Here is a 20,583-nt window from a genome sequence, read left to right as displayed (position 1 = left end):
ACCTAGCTGCCCCTCCTTCATTCTTAAAAGAGGACCAATGACATCATGAGGAAAATATCTTTAATTACCTTTAAGTGAATTAATTTCAAGTGAAGTAAAGCCTAACTCCCTCCTCTGGAATCACTAGAGTCCAACACACATGACAAAAGTCAAGGCAATGGTCCAGGATGCAGTGAGTGACCTTGGCCTTTCTAAATTAGATCTTTCCTAGGACTCAATTTGTTTCAGGTCATATCCATTCAGTGACCAAGAACTGGATAAGAATTGAGATCATGATGGCCCAAGGACTACAACACAAAACTATCAATCTCGGGGGAGGATGAGAAGACATTTAGAGTTTCTGACCAGAACAGAAAGCAATTCTAAGTCATCCTGGGGTTGAAAGATTTTCACCATATAATTATCATAATGACACTCTGCTCAGTGTTACTGTACCACCACAATGCCTTGATGACAAGGGAAAGACCTACACCTAAGGGATCAAGGTCTTCCACTATATCCAGACCAACACCAAAAGTTCTGTTTCTTGTAAATCAGGCCACTGGGTTAAGAAAGTTCTAGAAGAGGCAGTGAAAAAGATATTTTTGCACAACATTCTGCTCACTTTAACCAATATAATGTGCATGTCATGTCAGCATTCACTTGATATCATGGTCTTCTATAATTATGAAGGACAATAATCATCATCTTCAAGTCACCAAAACTGCACAATGAGCATCAGAGGCTTGGGATGGGGCTATTACTGACCATTCAGTAAAGGCCATACTATTTGGGCTTAAAGAATAGTCGAGTAAACTTCATTTGAAACACAAAGAGATTTTTTTTAAAAGTCTGTTTTTTCAGAGCTATATTTCAAGAAATCACGATTGCAAACTGTGCAGGAAAAAAGTGAATTTTCCTAACTTTTGAAAAAATAATAATTGAGTAAATGACTGAATGATAAAAATAATTATTTTAAAAATCTAGCGGCAACTAGGTGGCGCAGTGGATAGAGCACCGGCCCTAGAGTCAGGAGTACCTGAGTTCAAATCCAGACTCAGACACTTAATAATTACCTAGCTGTGTCTTCAGCAAATCACTTAATCCCATTTCCTTAAATAAATGAAAAATAAAAATCTAGACCCCAAATCCCAGAATGTTTTGCAAAATATAGCAACCAAAAATTATATTCCTATAAAGAAGGCATGTAAGGAGGGCAACCAGAATAGAAGAAGGAGAAGGAGGAGGAGATAAAGAAGGAGGAGGAAGAGGAAGAGAAGAAAGAGGAGGAGGAGGAGCAAAAGAAGAAGATAAAAGAAGATAAATAGGAGCATTCCCCAACTTCTGTGCAAACTGACTGATTGAGGAGCCACTACTAGTCTCATATAACATGGTAAAGACAATTAAGACAAAGCATTCTCCTAAAATATGATTTATTTCCAAAAATATATCATCCATGGAACAAGTTAAAACTTAGACCTTAAACTTGGACCACATGAGTAAGAAGCATATACTATAAAAGTTAAACTCATACCACCTGCCTTGGTCATCCTTCTCTCTGGACACCTTGTACAACAACTCTATGTCCATCCTTCATTCTCAAAAAGAAACAAGGACATCATAAGGGTCTTGTCTTGACTTGCTTGTGAATTGGATTAAAGTGAGACAGAGCTGTACAAAGATATCAGCCTTCCTTTCTCCATGGAGAACTTACTGATTCATGCTGTCAGCAACAATAGGGATGCAGCACTACTAAACTGATTGAAATGTTTTTAAATCAATTGACATTGATTCATGAGGTAAGGGCTATTACTGTACCCAGTTTATAGTTGAGGAAAGTGGGGCACAGAAAGATTAAGTGACTTTCCTAGAGTCCCACAGCTAGTTAGTATCTGAGGCTGCATTTAAACTTAGGCCTTTATAGGCAAATGGCATCTGCACAAAGAATTCCTGGACTCTGATTGCCTTGATGCAACCCTTCAAAGGCATCTTCAGAGACATATATGCTATCAATCATGTGGCTTCGATGGGTAGAAAATTCAAGATGTCCTGGTGGTTGGAGTTTCTGAATCTCATCTTCCTTGAATAGTGCTAAGAATTCCTAAACTTTGTTCTCTGCTAATATGAGGTGAGAGTCTCTAAGGAGCATAATCCCAGAATCTTTCTTTTATCACCATCTTCTTGGAAAGAGAAGAGGACCCCAAGGTCAGAAGAGCAGAGGAGACTCTAAGGAACCATGGGGGCAGGGGGGAGGGGTCAAAAAGATCTGGAATTTCTCCTCTGCTATTATCATGTGTGCATAAGTCCAATGGGAGGGGAGTTTCCTATGAAACATCTTCAAATCTGTTTCCCTTCTATGGAGAATTTCAAACTTTCTGGATAGTCCTATAAGATCGATTGCCTATCTGGGTTTGGGAATGAAAATAGGACTCACCCAATGTCATTAACCCAGAGTTAAAGCTTTCAAAGACCATGCCATGACTTGAATAGGCTAGGTGGCAAAGTGGATAGAGTACCTGCCCTGGAGTCAGGAGAACCTGAGTTCAAATCTGACCTCAGACATTTAATAATTACCTAGCTGTGTGGCCTTGGGCAAACCACTTAACTCCACTGCCTTGCAAAAACCTAAAAAAAGAAAAAAAAAGAAATAGGCTCATCAACAAACTCAAAATGTAAAACAGTGTGCTATATTTAGCTCAACACCCACAAAAAAAAAAACCTTCCCAGAAGGGAACAAGGTATAGAAGGCAAGACCTTTAACATTCCTTCCAATTCTAAATCCATTATCCAAGGACACTATGAAACACTAGCATCCCTCTTTGGTTTCAATCTGATCTAATTGGATCATGGGTGGCACTATGAGTCTGCCATATATCTGAAGAAATAAGGATCTCACTGGAGAGTGAAGAGGATAGATCAACTATTTATGGGCTACCCTGAGTCCTTTATTTATTTTTGCATTCTGTGTATAAAGTTTACCCTATAACCAATATCTGTATTATTACCTTGAATCCTTATTCAATATCTGAATATCTTTTTTGCTCATAACTATAAAAATCTCAATATATTCTATGTTGCTTTATTCAAGCTATATTATGAGATTTCCCAGAGGCATCTTTTGAAACTGGGCAATAATATGGGCAAAAGAAAGTTATTGGAAAAGTTGGAATGATGGCCCAGACTGAACCTGACCTGTGAAAGCCCAGAGCTTGGGGATGATGGGTCACAGGTGCATGTATGTATATTGAAAACCTCCAATAATATATTAGCTCATCAAGAGCAATGACTCATTTTTATCTTTGTATTTCCAACACAGTATCTTACACAAAGTAGGTACTTAACAAATGCTTGCTGAATTGAATCATTCTGATCATAACAATGGTCCAGTACAGAAGAAGTGAAGGCCTGAACGATGGCAGTTTCAATGCAAGTGGAGAGAAGATTCCAGATGGGAGGAATATTGTAGAGATAGAAGCCAGAAGACCTCACGCTGATTGATGGAGTGAGTGTTTGTGTGTGTGTGTGTGTGTGAGAGAGAGAGAGAGAGAGGGAGAGACAGAGAGACAGAGCGACAGAGAGACAGAGACAGAGAAAGACAGAGAGACAAAGAGATGGAGAGAAAGACAGAGGGAGGCAGTCTGATGGATAGTCAAACAGGAAAATGGACAGATAGAAAGACGGACTGATGGACAAACAAGCAGAGAAGACACACAGAACCACAGACAGTGAGAAAAAAATCAAAGATAACCCCAAGGTTCTAAATCTGGATAATTGATGGCACTATCAGCAGCAATATCAGCAGAATTAGACAAGAGAACTTTTTTTCTTCATTAAGTACAGATCTGACCATATCACCTTCAATGAATCTAGAGGTTTTCCTGTTGCCTGTAGAATCAAGATTAAATTCCTCTGATTTTTCAAGATAAACAGACCCTTCTGCTATTCTCCCCAGATGATAATCCATCTTCCATCACTATGAATTTGCATGAACTATTTTTTCTGCCTGATATACACTTCCTCCTCACCTACCCCTTCATTGTACACTACTACCCTTCCAGGGGAAAGAATGATGAACCTGAAGTCATGAAGACTTAAGTTCAAATCCAACCTCAGAAATCTATTACCGTGTGATCCCGGAGCAAGTCACTTAATCTTTGCCTTAGTTCCCTCAACTCTAAAATGGGAACAATAGCATTTAATTTCCAGGGTCTTTGTGAGAACAAAATGAGATAATATTTCACAATAACAGCACAAATGCCTGGTTAATAAATACTGGTTTCTTCCCCTTGACCCACCCCTCCACTCTGTGTACTTGGTCGTGCCTCATTCCTAGAATACAGTCCCTTTACTTCACCTCTGTACAATCCTCCTCTTACTTCAAGTCCCACCTTCTATGTGAAGTTGTTCCCCCCAACACCAACTGAAGTTACCTGCATTTTATCATTTTATTGTTATATATTAAACAGATAAATATAAAAAGAATATCTAATCTATCCATGAGCAGCTAGATGATGCAATATATAGAGTTCCAGCCTAGGCTGGAGTCAGGAAGACTCATCTTCCCAAGTTCAAATCTAACCTCAGACACATACTAGCAGTGTGACCCTAGACAAAGGTGAATGGTCGTCCTATTTAACAAACCCAAAGACCTTAACTTCTGGGATAAGAACTCACTATTGACAAAAACTTCTGGAAAAACTGAAAACAGTTTGGCAAAAACTAGGTATAGACTCACATCTCACAATCTATACCAAAATGAGGTAAAAAACGGGAACATTTTAGACATAAAGGGCCATACCATAGACCCAATTAAGAGAACAAGAAATCTGTCAGATCGATGGAAAGGTTTCATAAAGAAATTTATGACCAAACAAGAAAGAGACAACATTATAAACTGCAAAATGGATGATTTTGACTATATTAAATTAAAAGGGTTTTACACTAATCAATGCAACCAAGATTAGAAGAAAAACAGAAAACTGGAAAACAATTTTCTCAGCTAGGGTTTCTGATAAAGGTCTCATTTCTAAAATATAGAGAGAATTGAATCACTTTTTGTGTGTGTATGTGTTTTTATTATTTTTATTTTTGTACAAGTGATTTTTATACATTACTAAAATATTCTTAAGAGTAAACATAATACCCCCTACCCCCCAAAAAATATCGACCCTCATGAGAAATAAAGTAAGAGAAAAAAATGTGTTTCAGTCTGTGTTCTGATACCATCAGTTCTGTTTCAGATGGATCACATTCTTTATGATAAGTCCATCACAAAAATTACTTCCATATTTTTCCACTGTTGCTGTTGCTGATTGTAATTCCCTCCATCTATACCACCCTACTACCATATATTATATTTTCTCTCTCACTCTGTCCCTCTTCTTAAATGTGCTGTAGGGTAGCTGAGTGGCACAGTGGACCAATCACCAATCCTGAGGCCAAGAAACCCTGAGCCCACATACCACCCTTGACACCTAGCAACCACCCAACCCCATGGTCCTGGACAGGCCACCCAATCCCAGCCCCTTGCAAGAAGTAACAAAGAAAATGTGTTATATCTGACTATTCTCTCCTATGATCTACCCTCTTCTCAATCATCCACATCTCCAAACTTCCCCCTTTCCCATTTCTTTCATTTTGACTCTAGATGTCTATACCTCATTGAGTATGTATGCTGTTTCCTCTCTGAGCCATTTCTGATGAGAGTGAAGGTTCCCTCATTTCCCCCTCACCTTCCCCACCTTGCATATCATTGCAATAGCTCATTGCAAAAAAAATATATCTTTTATATGAAATATCTTATAGCCTATTCTACCCCCTCCTTTCTCTTACTCCCAGTACATTTCCCTTTTAGCCATTGACTCCGTTTTTACAATATATTATATCTTCAAATTCAACTCTGTCCTGTGCTTCATCTATAAAAACTCCTACTACCTGATCTATTAAATGAGAAGTTTCATTATGAGTATTATCAGTATCATTTTTCTATGCAGGAATACATACAGTTCTTTTTAAGATCATAAGTCATTTCTCAATTGTTAAGTGATCAAAGGTTATAGACAATTTTCAGATGAAAAAAATTAGTTATAGTCATATGAAAAAAGCCCCAAATCATTATTGATTGGAGAAATGTTAATCAAAAACAACTATGAAGCACCACCTCATACCTATCAGATTGGCTGAGATGACAAAAAGAAAATGTTGGAGAGGATGTGGGAAAATTGGGACATTAATGTATTGTTCGAAGACTTGTGAACTGATCCAACCATTTTGGAGAGCAATCTGTAACTATGCCCAAAGAGTAATAAAACTGATCATACCCTTTGACCCAGAAATTCCAATACTGGGCCTATATCCAAAAGAATCATTAAAAAATGGGAAAAACCCACATGTTCAAAAATATTTATAGGGGCAGCTAGGTGGTGCAGTGGATAAAGCACTGGCTCTGGAGTCAGGAGTGCCTGGGTTCAAATCTGGTCTCAGACACTTAATAATTACCTAGCTGTGTGGCCTTGGGCAAGCCACTTAACCCCATTTGCCTTGCCACACATTTACAGCAATATTGTGAGTTGATCAACTAGGATGGATGCAGCTACTCTCAGCAGTTCAGAGATCAAGGACAACCCTGGGAGACCTGATATGGACAATGCCATTCACATCTAGAGGAAATAAAAAAAAATCACAGAATCTGAATGTATACTATCTTCACTTTTTAAAAACCTTCTCTGTTTTTCCTCCCTATCTCAAGATTTTCTTTCTTTTTTCCTTAATCCTAATTCCTCTTACACAAAATGACTAATATGTAAATATGTTAAACACAAATATACAAGAACAACTTTTGCCATACTATTCACTTACTCCCAAGGGGAGAGAGGGAGGGGAGGATGGTAGAAAAAAATGTGTAACATAAATTTACAAATGGATAAATGTTGAAAAACTACCATAGCATGTAATTGGAAAAATAAAATAAAAAAGCAATAAAAAAGCAAATGGTTCTTGGCTTCATGGAGTTTATACTACCCCATGGATGGTACACATATAAGTAAATACAAAACACATATAAGTAAATATATGAAATTAGGACAAGGTAATTTGGGGTAGTGAGTGAGAGGTGCTAAAAGGTGGGGAGATCAGGAAAGGTCTCATGGAGGGAGTGGCATGGGAACTGAGCTTTGAGGGAAGTTAGGATTCTACAAAGCAATAGTGATGAGGAACTGTTCCCACATCCAGGGATGGGCAAAGACATAGAGATAGGAGATCAATTTTTGTGTAAGAACAGTAAAATGTCCTGTTTGGCTGGACTATAGAATTAGTGAAGGGTCATAATATGCAGTCATTCTGGAAAGGTAGATAGAAGCTAGATTGTGAAGGACTTTAAGTGACAGAGGGGTTTGTGTTTTAATTATAGAAGCAATAGGGAGTCACTGAAGATTATTGAGCAGACAAAGAACATGATCAGACCTGTCTTTAGGAATATCACTTTGGCAGCTGTGAGGAGAGTGGATTGGAAAGGAGACAGACTTGAGGCAAGGAGAGATTATTGAAAGAGCACAGGTGAGAGGCAATGAGGGATGGACTGAATTAGATTGGTGACCGTGCAAGTAAAGAAAAAAGAGCAGATGTGAGAAATGTTGTAGATGGAAATTCAAAAGCTTGGAGTTTTTTCTATGTATGTGATTCTCATTGTCCTCCAGGAAATGCTATAATGATTTTTATAACTACTATCTATTACAATGCTTTATAATCTGCAAAGCACATTGACCTAGTTTATCTCATTTAAAGTCTCAAAGTAGTCCTATAAGATGAGTATTTTATTTATTTTTTTAATTTTACAATATTTCCCCTAATCTCACTTCCCTCCCCACACCCCCCACAGAAGGCAATCTGTTGGTCTTTACATTGTTTCCATGCTATACATTGATCTAAATTGATTTTGAGAGAGAAATCATATCCTTAAGGGAAAAAATAAAGTATAAGAGATAGCAAAATTATATAATAAGATTTTTTTTCTAATTTGAAGGTAATAGTCTTGGGAATTTGTTCACTCTCCACAATTCTTTCTCTGGATACAGATGATATTCTCCATTGCAGATACCCCAAAATTGTCCCTGATTGTTGCTCTGATGGAATGAGCAAGTCTGTTAAGATTGATCATCAACTGCTGAGTGAGATGAGCAGAACCAGAAAAACACTATACATCCTAACAGCAACATGGGGGTGATGATCAACCTTAATGGACTTGCTCATTCCATCAGCGCAACAATCAGGGACAATTTGGGGCTGTCTGCAATGGAGAATACCATCTGTATCCAGAGAAAGAACTTTGGAGTTTGAACAAAGACCAAGGACTATTAACTTTAATTTAGGGGAAAAAAAACTGATATCTTATTGTCTGATTTTGCTGTCTCTTATACTTTATGTTTCTTCCTTAAGGATATGATTTCTCTCTCATCACATTCAATTTTTCAGGGTATGGGTATGTACATTTTACTGCCCTTTGGATGTAATTCCAAATTGCTCTCCAGAAAGGTTGGATGACTTCACACCTCCACCAACAATGTATTAATGTCTCAGATTTCCCACATCCCTTCCAACATTGATCATTGTCCTTTCTGGTCATATTAATCTTTCCTCTTTAAAAGAGGAAGAAAATAAATTTTGGAGAGGTCACAGAACTGGTAATGAACATCATTATGACTAGACTCAAGATCTCTTCCCTCCTTCTATCTCCCTCTGCTTTGCCAAGATACCAACAATATCAAATGATTTGTCTAAGATCACAGAGCTAGTAAGCGTCTAAGGCTGGATTTGAATGTCCTAACTCCAGGGACTGTGCCATCTAACTGACATTTATTCATTTTAAAAAATTCTGATAAGGGGTTCATAGGCTATACTAGACTGCCACTGAGGTCCATTGTACAAAAAAAAAAGGATTAAAAACTCTTGACCTACAGTCTCTAGAGAAGCATGGAACGAATTATAGGACCTGTTCAGTGAAGGGAGCAGAACCAAAAGAAAATGTACACATCAACAACACCACCTTGAGTTGTAATGGTTACAGTTCTTCTCTGCAGTTCAGAGAGCCAGGACAACTCTGGAAGACTGACTATGGACAATGCTATCCCCATCCAGAGAAAGAAATACAAAACAAAACAAAACAAAGAAAAACCTACAGAATCTGAATGAACTCTTTTGTTCTCTTTTTAAAAACTCATGTTTTTCCTTCCTGTTTTATGGTTTTCTTTCTTTTCCTTTAGTCCTAATTCCTCATACAGAAAATGACTAATCTGTAAACATGTTAAACACAAATGTGTATGTACAAAGTTCACCAGACTTTTTGCTGCTGAGGAGACAGAAGTGAAAGGGAGAGTGGAAAGAAATTATGTAACTTATATTTATGCATATGCATATGGATGAATGTTAAACAGTTTTTATAACATATAATTGGAAAAAAAGTATCAATTGGGGAAAAAAAAGAACCCTTGACCTAGAGTGAAATATTTTCCTGGAGCTTTAAATGGGAAAAAAAAGCCCAATTTTTTCTAGGAAGAAAAGTGATAGAACTGATGATGTCATAAAGGAGCATTAAATAAAGTATAAACTGAATAACTAAGTTCTGAAGGACTCAGAGTGACTAAAGTCAAATGGAGCTAATCAAGGTTATCTTCCTAAGTAATAGATGTTGCTCAGCAACATCAAATCAGTATATTTCTTGTGCTTAAAAATTATCACTATTATTCCCCAGTGAGGGAAACTGTTTACCTAAGGTAAATCAGAAAGTGAGTGACAAAACTGGAATTAGGATGCATATCTCTTAAATCCCAGTCCCTGTGATCTTTACAAAACAGATCACTACCCCTTTGTCTGCAGAGAATTGTAAAGCTGAAAAGGATCTCCTGGCAGCATAATAGAATAGCAAGATTCTGGATTTGAAGTCCAAAACCTGAGTTTGAATTTTGACTTTCCCACTAACATATGTCTAGTTGAGGATTTCTAGAGCTAGAAAGGGACTCTCAAGGTCACTGAATCCAACTGCCTGGGGCAAGTAGGTGGCACAGTGAATAAAGACCCTAACTGGAGTCTGGAAGACTAGTATTAACTGCGTGACCCTGGCCAAGTCACTTAACCCTAATTGCCTTGCCAAAAACAAAAAACAAAGAATCCAATTCCCTCATTTTACAAAGATGGAAAATGAGACTCAGAGCAGTGACTTACCTAGGATTACCCAGGTAGCATCAGAATTAGGAATCAGACTTCCAATCCATAAGCCCTGTGAGTAAATCACTTTCTCATTTATAAAATAAGGGGTTTGGGCTGGGTGACCTCCAAGGTCCCTTCCAGCTCTGATAGCCTATGGCTTGGTTGGAGTTAAGAGTCACCTTGAACCTAAGGAAACAGCATCTCTGGCCAATAGCTCAGTAAACAATAAAGCTGGAGTAAACTCAGAGTCTGAAAAGAGCAAGCAGGTTTATGAAGGGGTATTATATATTCAGACTGAATTATTGAGCTGCTAACTGGTTTACATGAAATGTGATCCTCTTTGAACAGACTGAAGTACCATCAGAAGCCCTGGGATTCATTCATCTATCTAGCTGCAATGGCCCTAGAGTTAACTTCAGGACCATTTCTCAAAGACTGATGGGGGGGAGGAAGAGAGAAATTTTTCATTTTTTAATGAGAACCAAATGATAATAAATACCCATCCTTTTGATTTTTCCATTCAGACTTTGGGAAAGAACAAGACAACAGAATGACAGCCTTGAGACAACAATCGTGCCTAACTTTGTACTCTCTATGACAGTTTATGACTCACTCCCCCATGCATCATCCTATCTGATCTTCATGGGGATATGCTGGAGCCAGCTCCAACTGGCTTGTGAAGCATTGTTAAATTTTTCATATGAGCATTTATACCTGGGAAATCAGCAAACCCTACAAATCAAGACTTGGATTGATGTTTTGTTGACTGTCTGGACATAAAGTGATGGAGGAAATATTAATAAGTAAACTTAAAAAACCTTAAAAGTGTCACATATGCATCTTTTTTTGGCTTTGTGGAGAACTCTTTGTTAAACATTAACAGCACACCTCTGAATCCTCACAGTCCTCTTAGATGGGAAGGGCAAAAATTAGCCCCATCCTTATCCCCACATTTTCTTGAAATCTCTGAGATTTCAGAGATCTCAAAGAGAAGAAATTGACCAAAGGTTATAAGGCAAGAAAACATCAGAAAGAGATCTAGAATCCAAGGCTCTTGAATACCAGCCAATGGCTTTTCATCAGAACATGGAGAGAGAAATGTAATTGGTACCAGAAAATAAGGGTGAAGTCCCAGTGGGCCACTTAAGTTCCTTAGGACTCATTGGTCAAACATTGGTCAAATGATCTCTTAAACCCCTCTCTGATCTAATATTCTATAAATCATGCTTTGTCTCTTTCTGATTCAGGAACGAAATAAGAAGGTAGGCTTGTCACCCAAACCCAGATTTCAGGAACAGCAGTTGCTAGTCTCCAGGGACCTCTCAACTTCTGAAATATCCAAGCTGGACAAACCTTATTTACGTTTGTTTTCCTTTCCCATGGCTTTTGTCGGCACTTGTGATGGATAGATATGGGCTGATGGATTTTTCAATCTGTTGCCCATAAAAAGACTGTGTTTTGACTAGTTTAATGTTTTATTTTATAGTTTGCAATACTGGTGTGATAATTGCTGAATAAATATCTACAGCACACAGAGGTTGAGAATGACTAATGCACATTAAATATGTAGATTATTATACCCCTTCTCCCTGTAATATTTTAGCTGGACAGAGTTAATGACTTTGCAACCCTGGGCTGAGGGAGGATGAAGAAAGCTGTTTCACTTTTATTTGAAGCTGACAACAACCCAAAGTCTTCCCACTGGAAAAATGCTCTCCTTCCTTCATTCGAAATGTGATCTCTTCCTTCCTCAAAAGTCCTCTGCATAGTTTATAGTGCTTCACTCTTGAAATCAAGTCGTTGTATCAAATAGATGTTACTGCTCATCATTCTTCCCTCCAGACCAACTTGTCCTTGGCAGGAGAGGGAAGTTGGGCTGGAAGTGGAGAAATTGGAGAGTAGGAGGAGAGGCAAGTTGTCATACATTATAAATTATTTTTACCCTCCATCTGCACTTCATTGTATCTAAAGCTAGAGGGATGCTTAGAACAGAAAATGTTAAAAACAGGGAATATTAAAATATTAGAGTCAGAAAGCACCTTATAGTTCTTCTAGTATAACTCCTCCCCACATTTTACAGGTGAGGCACCTTAAAAGGCTCAGAGGTGGGAAACAATTTGCTCAAGGTCACCCAGAGAATGAGTGGCAAAGACAATTCTGATACTCTGCACTCACTCTGGGAAGAGGGAATACATGTGGTGAGTTATAAAGGTAGTAGACCTAGAAGGAATCTTTCTCCCTTTTGTGTGATCTCCCCAGGGGTCACAGGACCTGATTGCATTATGAGAATGATGACAATCTGTCTGAGATTAGGGGAAAAAAGGCCATATAACTCCATTGGAGTGTCTGTGGCTGTTTGACTTCAGTACTGGATATCAGAACACTTGTTACTCTGAAGGTAAAAAAAAAAATTTTAATATGAATAGAAGTGCTCATTTGTTATTTTCAAGACTATGCTATGGCCCCTCAGGTTGGCCTCTGTTTCTGAAAACCAAGGCAGAATTCTAACCAGAAATCCTGTTGTTTCTTCATTCCAAAATCTGACCGGTTAATTTCTTTTCAGAGCCCAGAGAGATACAACCTGCTGTTGGGAAAAGGCATTTTGTTACTGGCCTGGGAGAGAAGAAATCTGAGTTATATACATACACACACTAATGAACTGTGTGACCTTGAATATATCTTTCCCTTTCTCTAGACCTGCTTTGATATCCAAAAAATGAAGGGAGAAGATTAAAATAAAAGCATTTCTATAAGTGTTGAATTAGACTCATTTTTTTAAAAATCCCATTTTCTATTTCTGCATTTCCCCCACACTAAGGATTACCTTTCAGTTCAGGTAAAAGAGGGATTCTATTTGTAGTCTTAAACTGCAACTACAACTTAAAGGGGTAACACTATGACTTAAATCAATGTTAAGGCATTAATGATTTTCAGTAGCTCCTTTCTTGGATACTTACCATACCTCACAAATTATAGCTAAGGACTGAAGAAAGGGAGCAAGTATTTATTTAGGACCTCCTATATGACAGGTATTTGATAAGCAAGGTCCAAATATGGTCTTGTTTGGTCCTCACCACAATCCTGGGAGACTGGGGCTATTATCTCCATTTTTCAGTTAAAGAGAGACACAGGAAACAATGAATAAGAGTTTGTTGAAAGGACTCAGACAGAAGGGATTTTAGAGACTAATCAATCACAAATTATGTATCAAGCACTAAAAAGCAAAAATAGTCAAGATTTCCACATTTAATGGGAGAGAAAACCCATAAATAATTAGGTGCAAAGAAGATATGTACAGAGTAGATGAAGGGTCACTTAAGAGGGGAAGGCATTTGTAGCTGACCAGACCTGGGAAGGTCATCTTCAGAATGTGCCATTGAATTAAGACTTGAGGAGAAGTTATGAGGTAGAGGAGAGGAGTGTTCCTGGCCTGAGACACAGCTAATACAAAGGCAGAGAGAGTGGATATGGAGCGTCATGCTCATGCTTGCTGTAGGAATACCCTTTAGAATCTTCCAGGTAAGACAACTTGGGGAACTGTCTGGGGAGCACAGATTACTGGAAAAATCTTGTGTGAATTCAAATGCACTTTCAAAATTTTTTTAATTTACATTATTTTTAATTTATGGATTAAAACAAGTATTTTCATAACAATATAATTATAAAAGATGATTGCACGTGAAACTACAAATCTACTAGGTATAATTTGCTATTCCTTTAAAAATACAACAGTTATCATGCAAATTTCCTTTTTTTTCTTTTCTTTTTTCTTCCCTCCCTCCCTCCCCCACTCCAGAGATGGCCATCATTAGACACAAATAATTATATATGTTATATGTGAACATATGTGCATGGATATATATGTGTATATGTTTATATATATAAGTAAAATTATTCTATGCATATTTCTATATCAGTTCTTCCTCTGGAGTATCTTTCTTCACATGCACCCATGTTTCCCTCTCATTCTTAGTTTTCTTCTCTTTTAAAAGTCAGAATTGAGGACTAGCTAACATTTATAGTTTAAGGTTGGCAAAGTATTTTTAAAATCACATTTGAGTCCCTCACAAAAACAGTGAGATAGGTGCCACCTCATATATGAGTCTGCTCTCTTTCCCATATGACAGCCCTTCTTATATTTGAAGACAAATGATAATGCTCCCACCTTCTTAGTCTTTTCTCCAGACTAAATATCCCCAATTACTCCAAACAGTCTTTCCTAATATGTTTTTCACTCCTCCCTCCATTCTCTTGGTCACCTTCTGCTGGATGTGGACTCCAGACGTTGACCTTGAAATGTCCCTCTCAAAATGTGTCACTGAGCTGAACACAATATTACATATGAGATCTGACTTCCTTCAAGTAAATTTAACAGAGGACTGGAAAAAAAAGAGAAGAAAAGTCATTAAGTCACTAAAAGTAGCAGAGGATGAACACCCTGAACTTTGGGGAGTTCTTGCAGTGCCTCCCCTCTAATAATACATCACAACAACTTTTCCCTTTCCATCTCCTTCTGTCTTTCTATACTGTTACCCATCTTTTTTCCTTCTCTTGTCTTTTAATGCATCTATCTCTCTATCCTATCAATTTCTCCTCTCTTTTCTTTTTCTTTTACTGTGTCTTTTGTCTATATTTGTCTCTCATTGTGTTTCTTTTGTCCATGTGTATACATGTCTGTCTGTGTATGTACACTCATCACTCAGTCCCTCAGGATTTTGATATTTTTCTTGACTTTCTCTTTCTCTCTCTTACCCATACACATATATACACTTTTCCAATCTTTATTAATCTTTCTTATATCATCTTTCACCCATACATGTTCTTAGACTCTCTTCTATAACAGAAGACCTTTTCCATCTCAAATACTTAATCATTTGGAAAACAAACAGGGGTACATAGATGGTCATTCTAGAACTATATATATTTCATGGGAGATGCCTTCAGTATATCTGTAAAAAATGCCATTCAAATGTTAATGAAAAGCCCATTTGTCAGATCCATTCAGACCACTGTAGACATCCTCCAACCTGCTGTGGGCTCCCTGCAGAGATAGGTATCTCAGCAGAAACCTGCTAGCCTTTCACCCTGGCCATTCTGAGTAAAATCTCAGTGGCAATGACAATAATCATGGCACCAGGAAGAAGCGAGGGGTGAGATGGGGGAAGAAGAGGAGGGATGCCACACACCAACCATAGTGACCTTTCCAATATGAAGCTTAACTCACCAGAAACCCTCCCTCTTAGGCTGCTCCTAGGAATGTCCATATTTCCCATATATGCCCCCAATTCCTCTGCATTTTCCAGAGCCAGCTGGGCCCATCATTCAATTGGTAGACAGAGTCAGGATAAGAACCCAGAAGACAGTGAGATACAATAAAAATAATAATGAAATGTGTATATAGCTTGCTGACTGTGGATTCAGAAGACCCTGGCTTCAAATTCCACCAAAAATGGTTACCACCTGTGAGTCAGGGCCAAGTCATTCATTCTCCATGGTTCTCAGGTTCAAAATGGGGAGGTTGAACTAGATGGTCTTTGTGGTCTCTTCCAGGTCTAAATCTTTAGTCCTAGGCATCTTCCAGATCTCTCCACTTCATGATGGTCAAGTTCTAGCTATCAGATGATATGACTTCTAGTGCTAGCTCTACCAGTTAATTGTTGTGTAACTATTTAAATTCCTTTGCCTCTCTGAGCTTCAATTTCCTCCCAAGAAAAAGGAAAGAAGAGAGGTGGGATGGGAAGGGGAGGGGAGGGAGAGAGAGGAACAAAGAGAAAGAAAGGGAGGGAGGAAGGAAGGATAAGGAAGAGGGAGGAATGGAAAGGAGTAAGGAAGGAGGGAGGGAAAAGATGAGAATCATGAAATTTTTGCTTGGCAATCAGGATTGAGGAGAACTAGTTCACTGTCCAACAGGAGGTAACTGTTGGCCAGGAAGCCACGTTTCATCTTAGCAAAGACTAGATGGTGTTTTTATCCCTCACCAGCTGCAGAGAGAGTGGGTAATTCTTAAATATCTATCCTGCTGCAGTGTGCTGGGGATTAGGGAAGCTCAGGCAAGCAGATGCCTTGCTACATCAGCTACCTATTAAATTAGTGTGAGGTTTTTCAGAGCCAGCGAGCTATCTGGGCTCTCCTCCCCCTCCAGCTCCCCCTCTTCCCCAGTCCTTTAATGGAGTGGCTTCCCCACATTCTGTTGGGCTTGAGGATCTGCTCGGTGTGTAATAAATGACCCTTGTCAGCTGCAACCAGTAAAATGATAGAATGCAACCCCCCGCCACCCCTACCCCTGTACTTTACCTTATAGTGACCGTCAGCTGGGCTAAGATACAAGAGGCTCCAGCTGTTTATAATCTGACAAGTCCTGCCCTCCCCTCCCTCACCACCACCCAAATCTAGGCATTCTCAATGAGGTCAACTGGTAGGTGATTTGAAAGTTATAACCTTCTTTTCATGCTGTTGCCCATCCCCATCCTGTAGGATCTCTGGAACTCTCAGGGCTCTACCTGAGCTGTGAAAATGGTGAGGCAAATAGAAAGCAAGCCATGGACTGGTACTGGCACCAAGGAGATTTAAGGAATTCAGTCCTGTCCCAGAACACTGTACCTGGAGAAGGTCCTGGCTTCATAATGAAATAGAATGGTAGGGTCTTATCCTAGAGCTCACAAGGAATAAATCAGTGGGTCCCACTAGTGAAAAGGCAGTGAGTATAAGATTTCAGATGAAAGGATCTGGATTCAAATTCTGACTCTACCATATACTATATGACCTTGAACAAGTCTCTAAACTTGCCTAGGCCTCAGTTTCTTCACTTGTAAAATAAAGGAAGTGGGCTACATGGCCTGTAATGTCCCTTCCAATACTACTATTGATTCCACTCCATTTATTTTCCTTACAGGAATCCCTGAAGATAGACTATGGAACATAAAATTTATATACAGCACAATGAGGCTAAAATGTCTTGTTCAAGGTCATACAGCTAATTAGTGACAGAGCCAAACCTAGAACCTACAATCAAGCCTAAACTCCAGAAAAAGTCTTTGGCCTTAGAGGGAATAAAACTTGAGTTCAAATCCTATCTTGGATACTAGCTGCATGACTTTGAGTTACTAATTTAATATCATTATACTTCAGTTTCCTCAACTGTAAAATGAAGAGGCCATTAGCTATTAAGGTCCTTTCTCCTCTCGATCTACAATCTTGTGTTCTTCATGAAAAGAAGGCAACAATCAAATCAATCTTTATTTGTTTTTTGCTTTGCTTCTTTGCAAGGCAATGGAGTTAAGTGACTTGTCCAAGGCCACACAGCTAGGTAATTATTAAAGGTCTGAGGCTGGATTTGAACTCAGGTCCTCCTGACTTCAGGGCCAGTGCTCTGTCCACTCTACCATCTAGCTGCCCCCAATCAGTTTTTATTAAGTGCCTAAGGGGTGCCAGGTCTATGATAAGCACTGGAGATAAAAGAGGCAAAAGGCATTCCTTCCCCTCAAAAGCTTATCATTTAAAGGGGCAGACAATGTACAAACAGATAAATTCGAAGCAAATTATATGTAGGATGAATGGGAAATAATTAACAGAGGGAGGACATTGGAATTAAGAGGGGTTAAGGAAGGTTTTCTCTAGGTGAGATTTTAGTTAAGACTTAAAGAAAGCCAGGGAAGTCAGTAGTCAAAATGGAGAAGGAAAAGTGTTCTAGACATGTTGGTCAGTCAGAGAGAGTGACTGGAGCCAGATTGAGCATCTTTGGATGGAGGCCAATGCTAGTGGATAAAAGAATATATTTCAAAGAGTAAGGGTCAAGAAGACTGGAAAAGTGGGAAGAGGATAAATTAGAAAAGACACTGAATGACAAATATAGCTTTTTGTATTTGGTCCTGGAGGCAATAGGGAGTTGCTAGCCCCAACTCTCCCACTAACTGTATATCCCCTAAGCAAGTTTTCACCCCTCTGATATTCATGGAGCCCAGCTAACAGAAGATCACTATAAAGGATGTAAACCCTATGGTATCTAAGGATCTGCTTATAAGAGAAGCCTCCACCTCTTTACCAGCTCATTCTTGCTTATCACTTGGTAGGATGGAAACTCCACAAAAGCCCTGCAATATTTTTGCAGCCATATTCCATAGCATTTGCTTTCATCCAGGAAACTCATTTGGGAAGTCATTGGGGCAACATATTATTTTACCTGTACATTACCCAAAGCTCCTGACAGCTCTGCCTTGGCTGGAATATGGATGGAGTCCTCCCTGGACAGTCTAGGCAAGGCTCAGGCTGGAGATGTGGGAATAGTACTCAGTTTATTCTTTCCAGCCAACCTTTTCCTGACCCGGCTGCTTCTATCTCTCCCTCCCCTTCTCTCTCTCTCTCTCTCATTGCTGCATCCTCCCTCCTTTCCCCCAGTGGCTCAGGCAATATTGTTGATTTGATTTTTAGCTCAGTACAAGCTCTTCTGTTGTACTCCTAGTGAATAATTTATAATTTGTTCACGAGTAAAAGGAAGGAGATATATAAATATCTATACACATAAGTGTATATGTAAATATATATATATATATATAAAACCTTATCAACCACTCCTCTGATATAATTTGGAATAAATTATATATAATGAAGCTACCAGGTTTTGCTTACAGACAACATTAGAAAGTCCACAGCTTCAACTAATAATGTGTTCACCATGTACACATGATTTGCTCATTATGATTTAGTGAAAATTGTTTTTATACGCAAAAAATTCAACAAAATATGACCCTGTTGTTGGGATTAGTCTTGAAAGTGAGATGTGTTTCTGTCTGATTTGGGGTATTATCTATGCAATGACTTGGGAAGGGATTTGCTGAACATTTTGTTGTTTTGGGGTTTGGTTGCTTTTTTTGGCAGGGGTTGGTGCTCATATGTAGTTAGAAGATGGGAATATAGAAGGAGAAGAGAGGAAAGGAGGAAGAGAAGAAAGAAAGTGGAGGAATCAGAGGAGGAAACGTTAGGATCTTATCTCTGAGCAAAATTCAATAGGACAGATCTTAGCAATATTATGAACCAAGGCAAAGAGGATCTTTACAGTTTCCAATTTCCATGTTCTGATCCCTTGTTCTGATCCCATTTTCTAAATGTTGCTAATGCTTCCCCTGCAGGGACCTATGCTACAGAGAGTCTCAAATACTACTTCAATGAAGCCAAATTAATACATATTTGTCCCTATTACCAAAAGTGAATGATTGAGAAAGAGTAAGTAACTGCTAACCAAATACTTGCTCTCCTATCTGAACAGAATCTTTACAAGAATATTCTCTATGCTTACAAGAAGGGCATCTTTGGAAGGTTTGAAAAGGGAACAGGCCTACTTTTGCAAATATTAATCCACAGCAGACCATATCTTTACAGCCACATAATAAACTGGAAGTTATAAAGAATCTAGATCACTACTTTTACTTTTTGCTGAATATAGCCATTTGACCTAAGAAGAATAAAATTCCTTCTTAAAGACTCCCTTCCCTTATGTATGTCTAATTCATGAAACATTTCTTGAAAGAGTTAACAAAAGAGATAATTCTCTACCAAAACTCTCTGTAACAGAGATAAATACCAAAGACTCAGATTATTTATATCAACTGATTAGGGAAACACAGGAGAGCCACAGGTGTTTGTCATAATCATGAAGGCTATCCAGTGTAAATTCTACATCAAGAGGGATTTCCTATAGGAAGTGAAGTCTTCCAGATGTTCCTATTTGCAGATGACATTATGCTAATTGTAATAAGCCTTGGGACATTATATAGTTTCCTGAATGAGTTATATAATCACTCCAAAGAATTTTTCATGTAAGAAAAGCAAAATGGATGAAAACTGTCTATTGTTTAAATTATAACATTCATTTGGATAGACAATTCATAAAGTTGGTCTACCTATGGAATATGCAGCTAGGTAGCAAGATGGATAGAGTGCTGGGTCTGAAGTCAGGAAGGCTCATCACCCTGAGTTCAAATCCAGCCTCAGATACTGCCTGAGTTACCCTGGGCAAGTCACTCAACCTTGTTTGCCTCAGTTCCTCCTCTGTAAATTGAATTGGAAAAAGAAATGATTTCAGGGGTGGCTAGGTGGTGTAGTGGATAAAGTACCAGCCTTGGAGTCAGGAGTACCTGGGTTCAAATCTGGTCTCAGACACTTAATAATTACCTAGCTGTGTGGCCTTGGGCAAGCCACTTAACCCCATGTGCCTTGAAAAAAACCTAAAAAAAAAAAAAAGAAATGATTTTGGTATCTTTGCCAAGAAAATCTCAGATGTAATCAAGAAGTATCAGATATGACTAAATAGATGACCAATGAGCTGCATCTCCAAATGAAGAAAGAACGATGAGCTGGATTGCCTTTGGATTATTGCCTATATCTTTTAATAGATCCAGTCTCCTTAAG

The 20,583-nt window shown here is 38.5% G+C and overlaps 1 long non-coding RNA gene across 4 annotated transcripts in view; it reads left to right on the top strand.

The window, feature by feature from the left end:
• Positions 1–11,387, top strand: part of LOC141505167 (uncharacterized) — a 40,778-nt gene extending 29,391 nt beyond the window's left edge. Inside the window, exons 5-6 of one of the 4 annotated variants that reach the window (XR_012473559.1) lie at positions 7,388–7,533; positions 10,704–11,387. This is a non-coding gene — a long non-coding RNA (uncharacterized LOC141505167). The remainder of the gene's footprint in view (positions 1–7,387; positions 7,534–10,703) is intronic. The other 3 variants (XR_012473558.1, XR_012473557.1, XR_012473556.1) reach the window with 3 other exon arrangements.
• The last annotated feature ends 9,196 nt before the right edge of the window (positions 11,388–20,583 follow it).

This window comes from Macrotis lagotis, chromosome 1, assembly GCF_037893015.1.
Source record: "Macrotis lagotis isolate mMagLag1 chromosome 1, bilby.v1.9.chrom.fasta, whole genome shotgun sequence".
Taxonomy (NCBI): Eukaryota; Metazoa; Chordata; class Mammalia; order Peramelemorphia; family Peramelidae; genus Macrotis; species Macrotis lagotis.
This window is presented reverse-complemented; position numbering and strand designations above follow the sequence as displayed.